We start from the raw sequence: 12,786 nt of genomic DNA, 5'->3' as shown, positions 1-12,786 counted from the left end.
TTTTAAAAAGATTTATTTCCTCCGCTAACTGCCAGGCTTATAGCAAGCACTCATATCGAGGGAGGTAGCTGCTACTGTTGCTGTTAACTTAGGGCTACCACCCTTGACAGAAATACCCTCTTTAAAACCTGTTTCAAGTGGTCATTCAGACGGCGTGAATACTTAAGGTAGCGAACACACAACTTTTCACATAGATGACAGTTGAGTTCTGCTTGAGTATTAATCAGTCCTATCGCTTGCAGAGTACAGAAATCCAGCTTCTGCTGAGGTAAGGGACATTTATTGGCGGGTATGGGGCTATGTAACGTAGTCGGAGAAAGGGCCCTATAGGGATACATTTAGACGGAAGAATGAATGGAACCAGGGAAACGCTGCTGGGATTCCCCGCTACTCTCACTAGCCTCGTGAGGCAGAAAGATGATACTGCCACCTCTTCTCCCACAGGTGCTACGCAAGAGGGACCAAGTTCTGATTCCCCAAATCCCAGCTGCGTCCGGTTCCCATAGCTGGACTAGTCGGTAGATTCCTGTGGAACATAGTGACTGGCTGAGCACTCCGTTGGCATGGAGGGGAACAGTTCCCAGAAGAATGGGAGGGATGTGGGGCAGACGACACAAGATGGATCTACTTGGAGGCAGGCTAGGGAGTTTTTTCCTAACATTGAGCAAAAACGTCTCCTTGTAACATTTATATCCAGTTATTCTTGTGGTGCCTCATGAAACTGGTGGACATGAATCTTCCCTGAGATATTAGTGAAATTATTTGCTGAGTGCCTGCTGTATGCTAACCTAGAGGATACAGCTGAGTCAGACAAAAGCTCTTCCCTCCAAGAGCTCACAGGTCTAGTAGGAGACTGTTGAGGAAAGGAATGAATATGGAAGTTCATTCCGGAAAGCTTGACAGGCCTCGGATCTGGGCTTGATCTTGAAGTGCCCATTCTCTCTTGGTTTTCCTTCTGTCAACTCCGGTGCCTTGTAGGGGCTCCTCCTCTTCAGTCCGCCCTGAAGATTCCAACCCCAGGTTCCGCTCTGTCTGGGAGACGGCATCCTCACCCCTAGTCCCAGTCACGTCTGGGAGCTGATTGTGCACATCTCTTCCCAAATCCACTTCTATTTATTTATTTTTTTTTTAAAGGTGTTATTTATTTACTTGTCAGAGAGAGAGAGAGCACAAGCAGGGGGGAACGGCAGGGGCAGAGGGAGAAGCAGACTCCCCGCGGAGCAGGGAGCCTGACACGGAACTCGATCCCGGGACCCCGGGATCATGACCTGAGCCAAAGGCAGGCGCCTAATCGACTGAGCCACCCAGGCGCCCCCAGATCCACTTTCAGTAACCTCACTTTGGTAGTTGGAAATTGGCCAGAGTGGGTGTATTTCACACCACAGAAATTGTGAAATGCTGCAAATCAGAGCTTCTTTTCCCTGGAGAGCTTGTTGTTACTCACCAGCACACTCCTGCATAGCTAACCGTCTTTAACATAATGGTATCCAAATGTGTCCATAGTCTATCCCCGGCTGTGTGTCTTGTAGACGCTTCAAGCTCAGGATGTCAACCATGACTGACCTATCATTTTCCGAAACGTCCCCCTCCTCCTGGATGACCTAGCCTGGTTAATAGCCTGGCCACTCATCCAATTCCTGAAGCCACAGGCATTCAAAAGGCATTTTAGATACTCTCCTCTCCTTCGCCCCTGCGTGTAATCACGAAATGAATGCTCTTCACTCTACCATTGTGCTGTCACTAAAATCTGTACCCTTTCCTCCATTCCTGCTGCCACGGATGGAGCCCAGGCCTCTGCATTTTTCTCGAAAATAACTGCCGTTCCCTCTGACTGGTCACACTGTCACTAGTCTCTTGGCTGCAACCTGAGGTGAGTCTTTAATTTGGTCTGATGCCCCTTCCACGGATTGAGACATTCCCCACCTTGAAGGAAGCCGAGTTAGTTTCCCATCAGACTTTGAACATGCCTAATCCTGGCTCCTCCAGCCTCCTCGCAGCTGGAACCAGGGAGGTTACCTAACCTCCCCCGGAGACACTCACCCTGCCACCCACTGCGGCCGTGGGCAGCAGGCCCGGCAGCACCCAGGGCCCAGTGCAGATGGCAGAATGGGTTATGACATCCAGTGTTCAAAGCCTTAACAGCCAGCACCTCCCCAAACTGGTTTTGCGGCATAGTGTTGGCCGGGGTCCCAGCTGCTGCCTGTTTGCTGAGCCCGACTCCCCATCATTCCTGGTGCTGCTGTGAACTCTCCAACATGCCTTCCTTTTTTTTTTTCTTAAGATTTGTTTTACTTATTTATTTGAAAGGGGGGGAGGGGCAGAGGGACTCTCAAGCAGACAAGCTGACTCTGCACTGAGCGCGGAGCCCAAAGTGGGGCTCTATCCCACGACCCGGAGATCATGACCTGAGCCCAAACCGAGAGTCTGACACTTAACCGACTGAACCAGCTAGGCACCCCTCCGACATCCTTTCGATGTCCCCTCTGCTAGAAAGATCAGCCAGCAATTTGCTTCTCAGCTCTCATTACTATCCCCTCCTGTCCCTACCAGTGGGCCCACACCTTTTCCTCATTCACTCCTTTTTTTTAAAGATTTTATTCATTTCTTTGACAGAGAGAGACACAGCGAGAGAGGGAACACCAGCAGGGGGAGTGGGAGAGGGAGAAGCAGGGTTCCCGCGGAGCGGGGAGCCCGATGCGGGGCTCGATCCCAGGACCCTGGGATCACGACCTGAGCCGAAGGCAGACGCTTAACGACCGAGCCACCCAGGCGCCCCTTCCTTATTCACTCTTAAAGCATTCCTAAAAAAGCCTATCATTTCATTATAGTGTCCTCTGATATTTTTCACTCATCTCCTCAGCCAACAGATCACTCTTCTAACAGTCCTTTGTCTATATTTTCCATTTCTTGTTTGTCCCATGTTTTGATTAGGCTCTTTCCTTTTTTTATCTTTTTCTTTTCTTTCTTTTTTTTTTTTTTTTTAGAGAGGGAGAGGTGGAGAGGGAGAGGTGGGCGAGGGGCAGAGAGGGAGACTCTTCAGCAGGCTCCACGCCCACTGTGAGCCCGGGCTTGATCTCATGACTCTGAGATCGTGACCTGAGCCGAAATCAAGAGTCAGAGGCTTATCCGACTGAGCCACCCAGGCCAACCAGGCTCTTTTCAAATCAGAATTCACTAAAGACTCGATTCCCTGTGTAAGGACATTATTTTCTTTAGATGCCCCTTCTTTCCTTTCTATTTGAATCCTTTTTTGACCTACCGTTAGAACACCTTTTGGGGGCCTCTTGCCTCCACTGACCCACTGTCCAGCCCCCTAAACTGGGCCTTCACCCCATGGTACACAGAACCTCACCCAGCCTCTGTGTATACAGTTCTGTGTGTCTGCTGGTCCTGCACGTCTCCTTCCGGCCTTGCACACGTGGCTTCAGCTGGTCTGGCTTGACCCTCTGTGCTCCAAGAATATCTGCCACCCCATCCAGTCGGTCTCCCTAGTCCCTCGCCTCAGAGCTGGCCCTGCAAGGCAGGTCGTCCTCCAGGTGCCTCTAAATACACACTGGGCACCTGCCTCCCCGTAAGGTCCCCAGCACAGAGGCTTCCTCTTTTCTCTGAACTTTTTGAGATCTGCCCCCACAGTGAGGGCATATTTCTAGCTATGATGAAGTCTGAAACAGCACGCTGACTTTTGCCAAAGTGTCCCCTTCCTTCCCCTTTAGTCAGAGTAGCCTTAAGTAGCAATTTTTCAAACTAATTGTGTCTACATTTTGGATTCTGAGACATGAAACTATCCATTACAGCAAAGTAGAACCTATCATCCTATACTTACAGGGGAACTAAACATTTTTCAGATGCCTTGATAATTAAATATTCTATTTTCTGCCAAACTCCTCTTCTCATAACGGATTGCCTCTATCTGCCATCTAGTCAAACAGGTGAGAAACCCTAGAGTCATCTTTAATGCCAGCTTCACCCTCATCCCCAATATCTGGGCAGCCGCCATGTCCTGTCTACCCAAGATCCATTTTACATCACTTAAATCCACTCTCTTCCCTCTTCCCCCACTGTGTAGGCCTTTAGCATCACGTGGGTCATTGGAATGGGTTCATTTATCCCCTCACCTGTAAGAATCAGGAGCCCCGATAATAGAAAGTATCATAAAGAATAATCCTGGGGCCCAGTTCTGTAGACTCTGAAGGTTCTGCCTTTTCAACAAGCTCATGTTCCGTGGGTCTTCTAAACTATATTCCACAGAGTCTTCAGGAAGGATCTCCATTCTTCCACAGCTGTTGGAGAACATGGCAAAGACAGTGGAAGAAGAAAGTTAACACCTGCCAACTATTTCTCTTTTTATCCCACTAATGGTTAAAACTCACAGAGTTTTGGAACTTCTTCTTTTTTTATTTTTTTATTTTATTTATTTGACAGAGAGAGACACAGAGAGGGGGAACACAAGCAGGGGGAGTGGGAGAGGGAGAAGCGGGCTTCCCGCCGAGCAGGGAGCCCTATGCGGGGCTTGATCCCAGGACCCTGGGACCATGACCTGAGCTGAACGCAGACGCTTAATGACTGAGCCACCCAGGTGCCCCGAGTTTTGGAACTTCTTGAAAATACAATTGCCTCAAAGGTATAAAGACATAGAAACAAACTAACACTAATAAAATGTTATAATAATAATAAAAGACGATGGGACTTCAATAGGGTGGAATGTTATTTTTCAAAACTGTAAAAACTAAAAACACTGAAAAGTATTTACTATACGATGCCAAGAGGAAATAGAATCATCACGTGATGGCAACAATCTATAAAAATAGACAACATGCAAAAATGAGATTGCAGTTAGGCAGATTAAATGATGGGGCATTTATAACTGTTTTCGTTTATTCCTGCTATGTTTTCTCTTGCATTTAAAATCGGGAAAAAGGGGGCACCTGGTGGCTCAGTCGGTTAAGTGGCTGCCTTCGGCTCAGGGCCATGATCCCAGGGTCCTGGGATCGAGCCCCGCATCGGGCTCCCTGCTCAGCGGGGAGCCTGCTTCTCCCTCTCCCTCTGCCTGCTTCTCTGCCTACTTGTGCTCTCTATCTCTCTGTCAAATAAATAAATAAAATCTTTAAAAAATAATAAAATAAAATCGGGAAAAAATAATCCCCCTAAGCAGCTAAACTGTCTATAGTTTTCAAAAGGCTCCATTTACCAACATGAGTGACTCAACCTGTTGAAGTCTTATCCTCACAAGTTACCACCTCCATAAATGCTCCTATATACGCAAGGAGCCTAATTGCTCCTCCATCAGATCTTTGCTTTTGAACCAAGTCAGCTGTGGGACTCCTTGTCTCCACTCCCACCCCAGCTCATCTCGGAGACACCTGAGACTATACTTAGCTGCTTGCGCCACGTTGTCAATCTCACCCTGCTCGTTACCCACCCACTGTGTATCGCAATAAAGATGGCAGAAGCTGGAAGGCCCTGGAGACTTTCCCTCTCTCCTTGTTTTATCCGAGTTCCCAAGCACCTCTTGCTTCCTTATATCCGGGTCCTCCTGAGGGTCCGGCATTATCTGTATGTTTTTACACTCCTATTCAGATTTTGACCTGAGGCCTTCTTGGTTCCCAGTGTCCTCCTATAGGGAGAGGTCACATGAACTTAGGTTAAAATCCTGGCTCTGTTACCATCCCATGAAGTGACTCTGAACAAGCCTCTGAGCCTGGGTTCCTTACCTTTAAAATAGGGATAATAGCGGCACCGGGGTGCCTCGGTTGGTTACGTTACGCATCCAACTCTTGATTTCAGCTCAGGTCATGATCTCAGGGTCATGGGATCAAGCCCCACATCAGGCTCCACTCTTAGCGCAGAGTCTGCTTGAGATTCTCCCTCTCCCTCTGCTCCTCTCCCTGCTCTGGCTCTTTTTCTCTCTCTCAGATAAATAAATAAAATCTTTTTAAAAATTATAAAAAAATAAAATAGGGACAAGGAGAAAAAGGTATATAACTAAGGATACCGTGAAAAATGGGAAATAAAGAAAATTAGATGGCCCACTGAATGGGCCCAAGAATGGACTGTAAAGGGATCAAGGGCATTAATATATCCAAATAAATAATATGTTGATTTCTAAGGGGGATTAATCATAGAAACCCCAAACTGGGGCCTCACTGAGGCAAAAGTAGGCAGTGCTTCTCTGCAGAGGGAGCAGCCTTGGCCAATAGATTTGTAACTGTTCACAGTCCATTGGCAAAGCTAACCTCAGTTTTGGAGATCTTCACCTGATAACTTTAAGTATTTGCATCATCCAACTAATTTTTTTTTTAAAGATTTTATTTATTTATTTGACAGAGAGAGACACAACGAGAGAGGGAACACAAGCAGGGGGAGTGGCAGAGGGAGAAGCAGGCCTCCCACCGAGCAGGGAGCCCGACGCGGGGCTCGATCCCAGGACCCCGGGACCATGACCCGAACCGAAGGCAGACGCCCAACGACTGAGCCACCCAGGCACACCATCATCTAACTAATTTTAAAGAACCTGCCCCTGGCTTTCCATTGTACTTAAGGAAAAATTGAAACTTCTTACACAGGCCGACTCATCTCCTGGTGACCTGGCCCCTGCCCTCCTTCCTGATCTCATTTAAGAAAATCGTTCCTGGGACGCCTGGGTGGCTCAGTTAAGCGTCTGCCTTCAGCTCGGGTCGTGATCCCTGGGTCCTGGGATTGAGCCCCGTGTTGGACTCCCTGCTCCGCGGGAAGTCAACTTCTCCCTCTCCCTCTGCCCCTCCCCCTGCTCATGCGCATTCTCTCTCTTTCTCTCTCTCTCAAATAAATAAATAAAAATTTAAAAAACTAGCATATTGTAACAGATTAAATGTAGATGCAAGTAGGAGATTCCAGCTGTCTTCTATTTAGTCAAACATTAAAAAGAGATTTAAAAAAAAAAAAAAAAGAATGTCATCCCCTCTGGTGTTCACAGAGTTCCAACCACCCTGGAGGTAGTCAGCCCCTGCCCCATAGCCTTGGCCTGGGACTCCCCTGCCACATCTCTGGCTGGCTGGCTGGCTTCTTCAAGTCTTAGAACTCACTTGAACTATCACCTTCTCAAGGAGGACTTCCCTGCCACCCTGTGGAAATGGCCACCCAGTTCACTCTTATTATATCAACCCACTTTGTTGGCTACATAGCACTTAGAGCTAATCTAAATTGTCTCGGCCACTTACGTGATTACTTGTTTACAGTCTGTCTTCCCTCTTGGTTCGGAAGCTCCAGGAGAGCTCCTGAGTCTGTCCTGTTCGCCCTTGAATCTCCACAACCTACCATGGTGCCTTTATTGGTTGAATAAATAAACAAAGGAATGAACAAATCAACCGCCCTCGCTTTTCTTTTGTTTACGCCTACCAAGCCAACTGTCAGATCAGGATTTGGGGGGGGCCGCTGCGAAAGAGTATTAAACTGATGGTATCGATGTGAGTATTTTTTCTCATCCCTGGAATAGTTGTGGTTCACTGTGGAATTATTTTTGTGTCATCTTTTTACATATGAGTCTAAGAGCTTGGTAATTATTGCTAATGTTTATTACTGTTATTACTTACTATTCAATGATGTGCCAGGCACGGATGGGAACTTTACCAAACAATCATCACAAAAATAGTATCTTGGCTATTTGTATATGTTTGGTGGACTGTCTGTTCAGGTTCCTTGCCCATTTTTTAATTGGGTTGGTTGGTTGTTCTACAATGTGTCGGGGGAGTTCTTTATATAATCTGGACATTAAATGCTTATCCTGCTTACTATGATTGGCAAAAATTTGCTCCCATTCTATGGGCTGTCTTTTCATGCTCTTGGCTATGTCCCTTGATGCACAAAAGTTTTTAATTTTAATGAAGTCTGATTTATCTACTTTGTCTTTTGTTCCCTGTGCTTTTGGTGTCCTATTTAAGAAACCACTGTAAAATCTAAGGTCATGAATATTTGCCCCTGCGTTTTCTTCTAAGAGTTTTATAGTTTTCGCTTTTAGATTTAGCTCTTTGATCTATTTTGAGTTAATTTTTGTATATGGTGTGAGGTAAAGGTAAGACTTCATTCTTTTGCATGTGGCTCTCCAACTTTTTTCTTCTTTTTTTTTTTTTTCCAGCTTTCTCAGTATATTTTGTTCAAGTGATTGTCCTTACCCCGTTGAAGGGTCATGGTACTTTTGTCAAAAATCAATTGACCACATATGTGAAGGCTTCTTTCTGGGCTCTCTATTCTAACCTATTTGTCTATATATCTGTCTTTATGCCAGTACCACACTGTTTTGTTTGTTGGAAGAGGATATTACCTCCCTTACAAGTTGTCATGAGAATGAGAATGAGAAATAATGCAAATGAAGTGCCTGGCCCACAGCTTGGCACACAGTAGGTACTTAACACCTATCTTGAAGAGATGGTGTTTGCTTAGGTGTCTTCAGGTTGAAAGGCTGGGATTCACTCAGGTTCCCCTCAGACACTCTGGGAATTTGGCTGACTGGAAGCCATCCCCACCCACACACTGGGCCTGGGGAGACAGGAATGTTGCTCAGGAGGCCACAGGCCCTCACCTGGTCGTCCCCGAGCATGTCCACTGCTTCTCGGCGCCTGAAGGAGAGTGTCCATGTCTGCTTCTCTCTTCCAGTGCTGCTGTCTACATTTGGATTCCCCGCAGAAGACCCTGGGACAAGAGCTTGGTACTTAGTTGTGAAGGGTAGTCCTGGAAGTGCAGGAGGAAGAGAGGAAGTGAGGGCAGGAAGGGAGGACAGCCAAGAGCAGGATGCCTCGGTGGGCAGCCGGGGCCCGGTCCCACCGGGTGCCAGCCGAGCGACCTTGCGGGGCAGCCCGCAGCACTGTGCTCCTGGGGGATTATCCGCTGACTCCCATAGTCCTAGAGGTTTTAAACCGGCCCTTCTGGGCTACCCTGCACAAAGGGCTAAGCGGGTTCCCACACCTCCAGAAGGAACCCTGAGGCTGAGAAGCAGAGTGAGGAAGGGACTGGAGGTGAGATGGTTCTCACCATCTCCGGCACCTGCAAGGGGACTAAGAAGGACGGAGGGGATATGAGGTGAGACATCGTGGGCCTCTGCAACCACCGCCACCAACCGCCTCTACACTTTGTGACTCCTGCCTGCTCAAAGCTTCTACTGCATCAGCCTCGACTCTCGGCTATAGTTTCTGCAGATCTCTGGGTTTCTGTGTCACTCTGCTGCCCATGTCTCTATGTAAGTCTTGCATTTAACCTGTCCTCGAGAGAAGCTTGGGCGGCCTTGACTTCCCACCAGCCCCGCTCTTCAGCACAGGCCTCCAGCGCTGGCTGCCCTCGCTCCAGGCCCTGATCCTCCTGCAGTCCACGTTTTCGAGGTTCCAGGAATAAAGCATAAAAATATGTTCACAAGAAATGACTGTTTCTTCAGCAGGGGCTGCAGTGTGACAGCACCCAGGGTCACTCGGATTGCTCGTCAGTAGGCGTACAGATACCCCCCTTTGGGGATATTGGATATTGGGGTTCAGGGTGATTAAGAGACTTGCCTCAGGGCACACAGTTAGTTAAGTGCAAACATGGACTCGAACAGTCTCCTGATTCCAAATCTCATACTCTTTCCACTTAATCATTTTACCTCTTACACAGGGAACAAAACCTCCAACTGTTGAATGTTATGAGAATCTTGTTATGGGAATCTATTTGGCAGGTTACTTCACTATCGAAAGGGATCTGCCCAGGGATCTGTAGACTTCCAGGGTCCTGGAGGACAGAGCCCAAGATTGAAGTTAGACAAAATCCACAATAAATAAACCTGTGCCTTTTGTGCCAGGTCAACTATCACTTTTTTTTTTAATACTTTATTTATTTATTTGACAGAGAGAGAGAGAGCACAAGTAGGCAGAGAGGCAGGCAGAGGGAGAGGGAGAAGCAGGCTCCCCGCCAAGCAGGGAGCCCGATGCGGGACTCGATCCCAGGACCCTGGGATTATGATCTGAGCTGAAGGCAGACACTTAACGACTGAGCCACCCAGGTGCCCCTCAACTATCACTTTTTATGAAATTCTGGTTGGAACAAGTGGTAGCCGACACCAAAGATTTCAGAAAAAAAATTGTGGGAGAAAAGCATGGGATTGAGAAGGATTCTGTTCGTTCCCTTCAATACCCCTGAGAACTGGGGAAAGCTGCTTAACCAGTCATGGTCCTGGTGGCAAACAGCAGAAGCCAACTGGCTAGCTCATGCCAGAAAGGGTTTATGGGGAGAACGTGGGATGGCTCACAAAATGGTGGGAAGGCTAGGGAAGCAGCTTAAGCTGGAACCAAGAGGGACCTTTGTCAGCCAAGACCAAGCCACAGGAATGGCCCTGGACACCTTACTGGCCTGGCAGCTCTGGGGTGCCTCCCACCCACTGCTGGCCCCCAGCTCCACCTGCAGCTCCGGAGCCTGGGTCACATGGCTGTGCTGGCCGCCCAGGGGGGTGGAAGGGGGTGGTGATGTATGATCCATTTCTGCTTCTGGGATGGGAGTTGGGGGCTTGAGATAATGCCCCAAATCGGAAGTGTTTGGAGGCTGGGCAGCCAAAGGGATGAGTATCTTCAGAACTATTGTTATTCTACCTCAAAGCTGGACACTACCTGGTTCTTCTTCCTTGACACCGTGGCTCAAGCCTCTTCCTTCTTAAAACTTCCTCCCTCCTGAGACTTCCTCCTGCAACTCGTCTCCCACTGTAGCCAGGTGTCTTAAAAGGACTGTCCATACTCATGGTCCCCACTTTGTCACCGACCCTCCCAGCAGCCTGCCATTTCTTCCCACCACTCCACTGGAACTGCCCACCGAGGTTACCAGGAACTTTCAGGTGACAACCCCACTTGTCGCTTTCGGTCCTTCTCTGCACTTGGTGAAACCCTCCACTCTCTAGTTACCTGCTTCGTTTCTCTTTTAACTGAGTCCAAATGTTATATATTATGACAGGGGCAGATTCGAGTTTGATGGGGCCTGAAGCTGATGCATTTGGAGGGAACGTCTTTAAGAAAAATAAGACAGAGTTACATAGAGCAATTGCTAGAAACCCTTCTGGGCATTCAAAGGAGCTGATGCAAGTGAGGGGCCGCGAAGCTTAAGCTTCATTAACTCCATGAATCATCCCTGAGAAGAGACAAGCTAGTTTATGGAACCATTCTCTATCAAGGGACATGATGCGTTTGTCAGTTTTTTTGCCGTTACCAAAACACTATAAAGAACATTCGTACATGCAACTCTTTTGTGAATACGTGCATTTCTCCACGATAGGAATTGCCAACTGCTGTGTCACGGACCATTTCATTCTTATTTTCAGGTTTTATTTCAAGGAGGGCTACATTGCCCTCCAAATAGGTGTCACTAAATCCCACTCCAACCAGCCATTGTGGTGGGAATTCTCGTACATCCTTGCCAGCACTGGGTATTATCATCTTTTTGGGGTTTCTTGGCCAAGCTAATGGGAAAAATAAAAAGGCATTTCAATGTTATTTTAATTTACTGTATTAATTTCTAAGGCCGTTGTAACCAAATACCACATACTGGCTGGCTTTAGAAAACCCAGAAACGGGCAACTGGGTAGCTCTGTCGGTTAAGCATCCAACTCTTAATTTCAGCTCAGGTCATGGTCTCAGGGTCGGGCTCCACACTGAGCATAGAGCCTGCTGAAGATTCTCCCTCTCCTTCTGCCCTTCCCCTTCCCCCACTACTTGCACACGTGCGCTCTCTCTCTGTCTGTCTCTCAAAACAAAAATAAAAAGCCCAGAAACTTATTGTCTCACAGTTCTGGAGACTAGAAGTCTGAAATGGAGATGCCAGCAGGGCCATGTTCCCTCTGAAACCTGTAAGGGACCATTCTTCCTTGCCCCTTCCTAGCTTCTGGTGGTGGTTGTCCACCTTTGGTGTATCGCTCTGATTCTCTGTCCTCACATGGCGTTCTCCCTGCGTCTCTGGTGCTACATGGCCCTCTTCTTCTAAGGAGGACGATAGTCTTATGGGATTATGGGCCCACCCTACTCCAGTATGACCTCATCTCAACTCATCACCTCGGTGACCACCCTGTTTCCAGATAAGTCACGTTCTGAGGTACAGGGGGTTAGGATTTCCAGATATTTTGGGGAAGGGGGACACAGTTCAGCCCATGACATTTACCTTCCTCTAATTCCTAGGGACATTGAACTTCTTTCCCTACGTTTACTAGAAATCTGGATCCTTTCCATGTTGGCCGCCCAGTCTTCTATTGGGCCGTGTGTCATTTCCCTATTTCTTTCAGTGTCACTGATCTTTTTCACAATGAACCTGTTATATGTGTGGCAAAAGTTTGCTCTCAGCTCGTCACGTGTGCTTCCACTTTGGTTTTGGTGTCTGCCTTGACGTCTGTGACACAAAACTCCCCACGTTTCCCTCCTCGCCTCCTGCTTCTCTGGCTCTGCATCTGTCCTTCCTCCTCCCTCCCTTCCCTTGACATTTTGCCCACCTCATAAATGGCACCACGTCCATTTCTGCTCCAGCCAGAAGCATGGCGCCTTCTTTGATCTTCCTTCTCCCTCATCCTCTATATCTGACTTATCACCAAGCTCCAGCAGTTCGGCCTCCTAGTGGCTCAGTCAGTTGAGCATCCGACACTTGACCTCAGGGTTGTGAGATCGAGCCCCACATCGGGCTCTGTGCCGGGCATGGAGTCTGCTTGGGATTCTCTCTCCCTCTCCTTCTGCCCCCTACCCCCCGACCTCACATGCTCTCTCTCTCTCTCTCTCTCAAAAAATAAAAAATGAATAAACAAGTAAGTATACTACTGATTTA

Source organism: Zalophus californianus, chromosome 9 (genome assembly GCF_009762305.2).
Source record: "Zalophus californianus isolate mZalCal1 chromosome 9, mZalCal1.pri.v2, whole genome shotgun sequence".
Lineage (NCBI taxonomy): Eukaryota > Metazoa > Chordata > Mammalia > Carnivora > Otariidae > Zalophus > Zalophus californianus.
The sequence above is the reverse complement of the archived record's forward strand: the minus strand, read 5'-3'. Positions refer to the sequence as shown.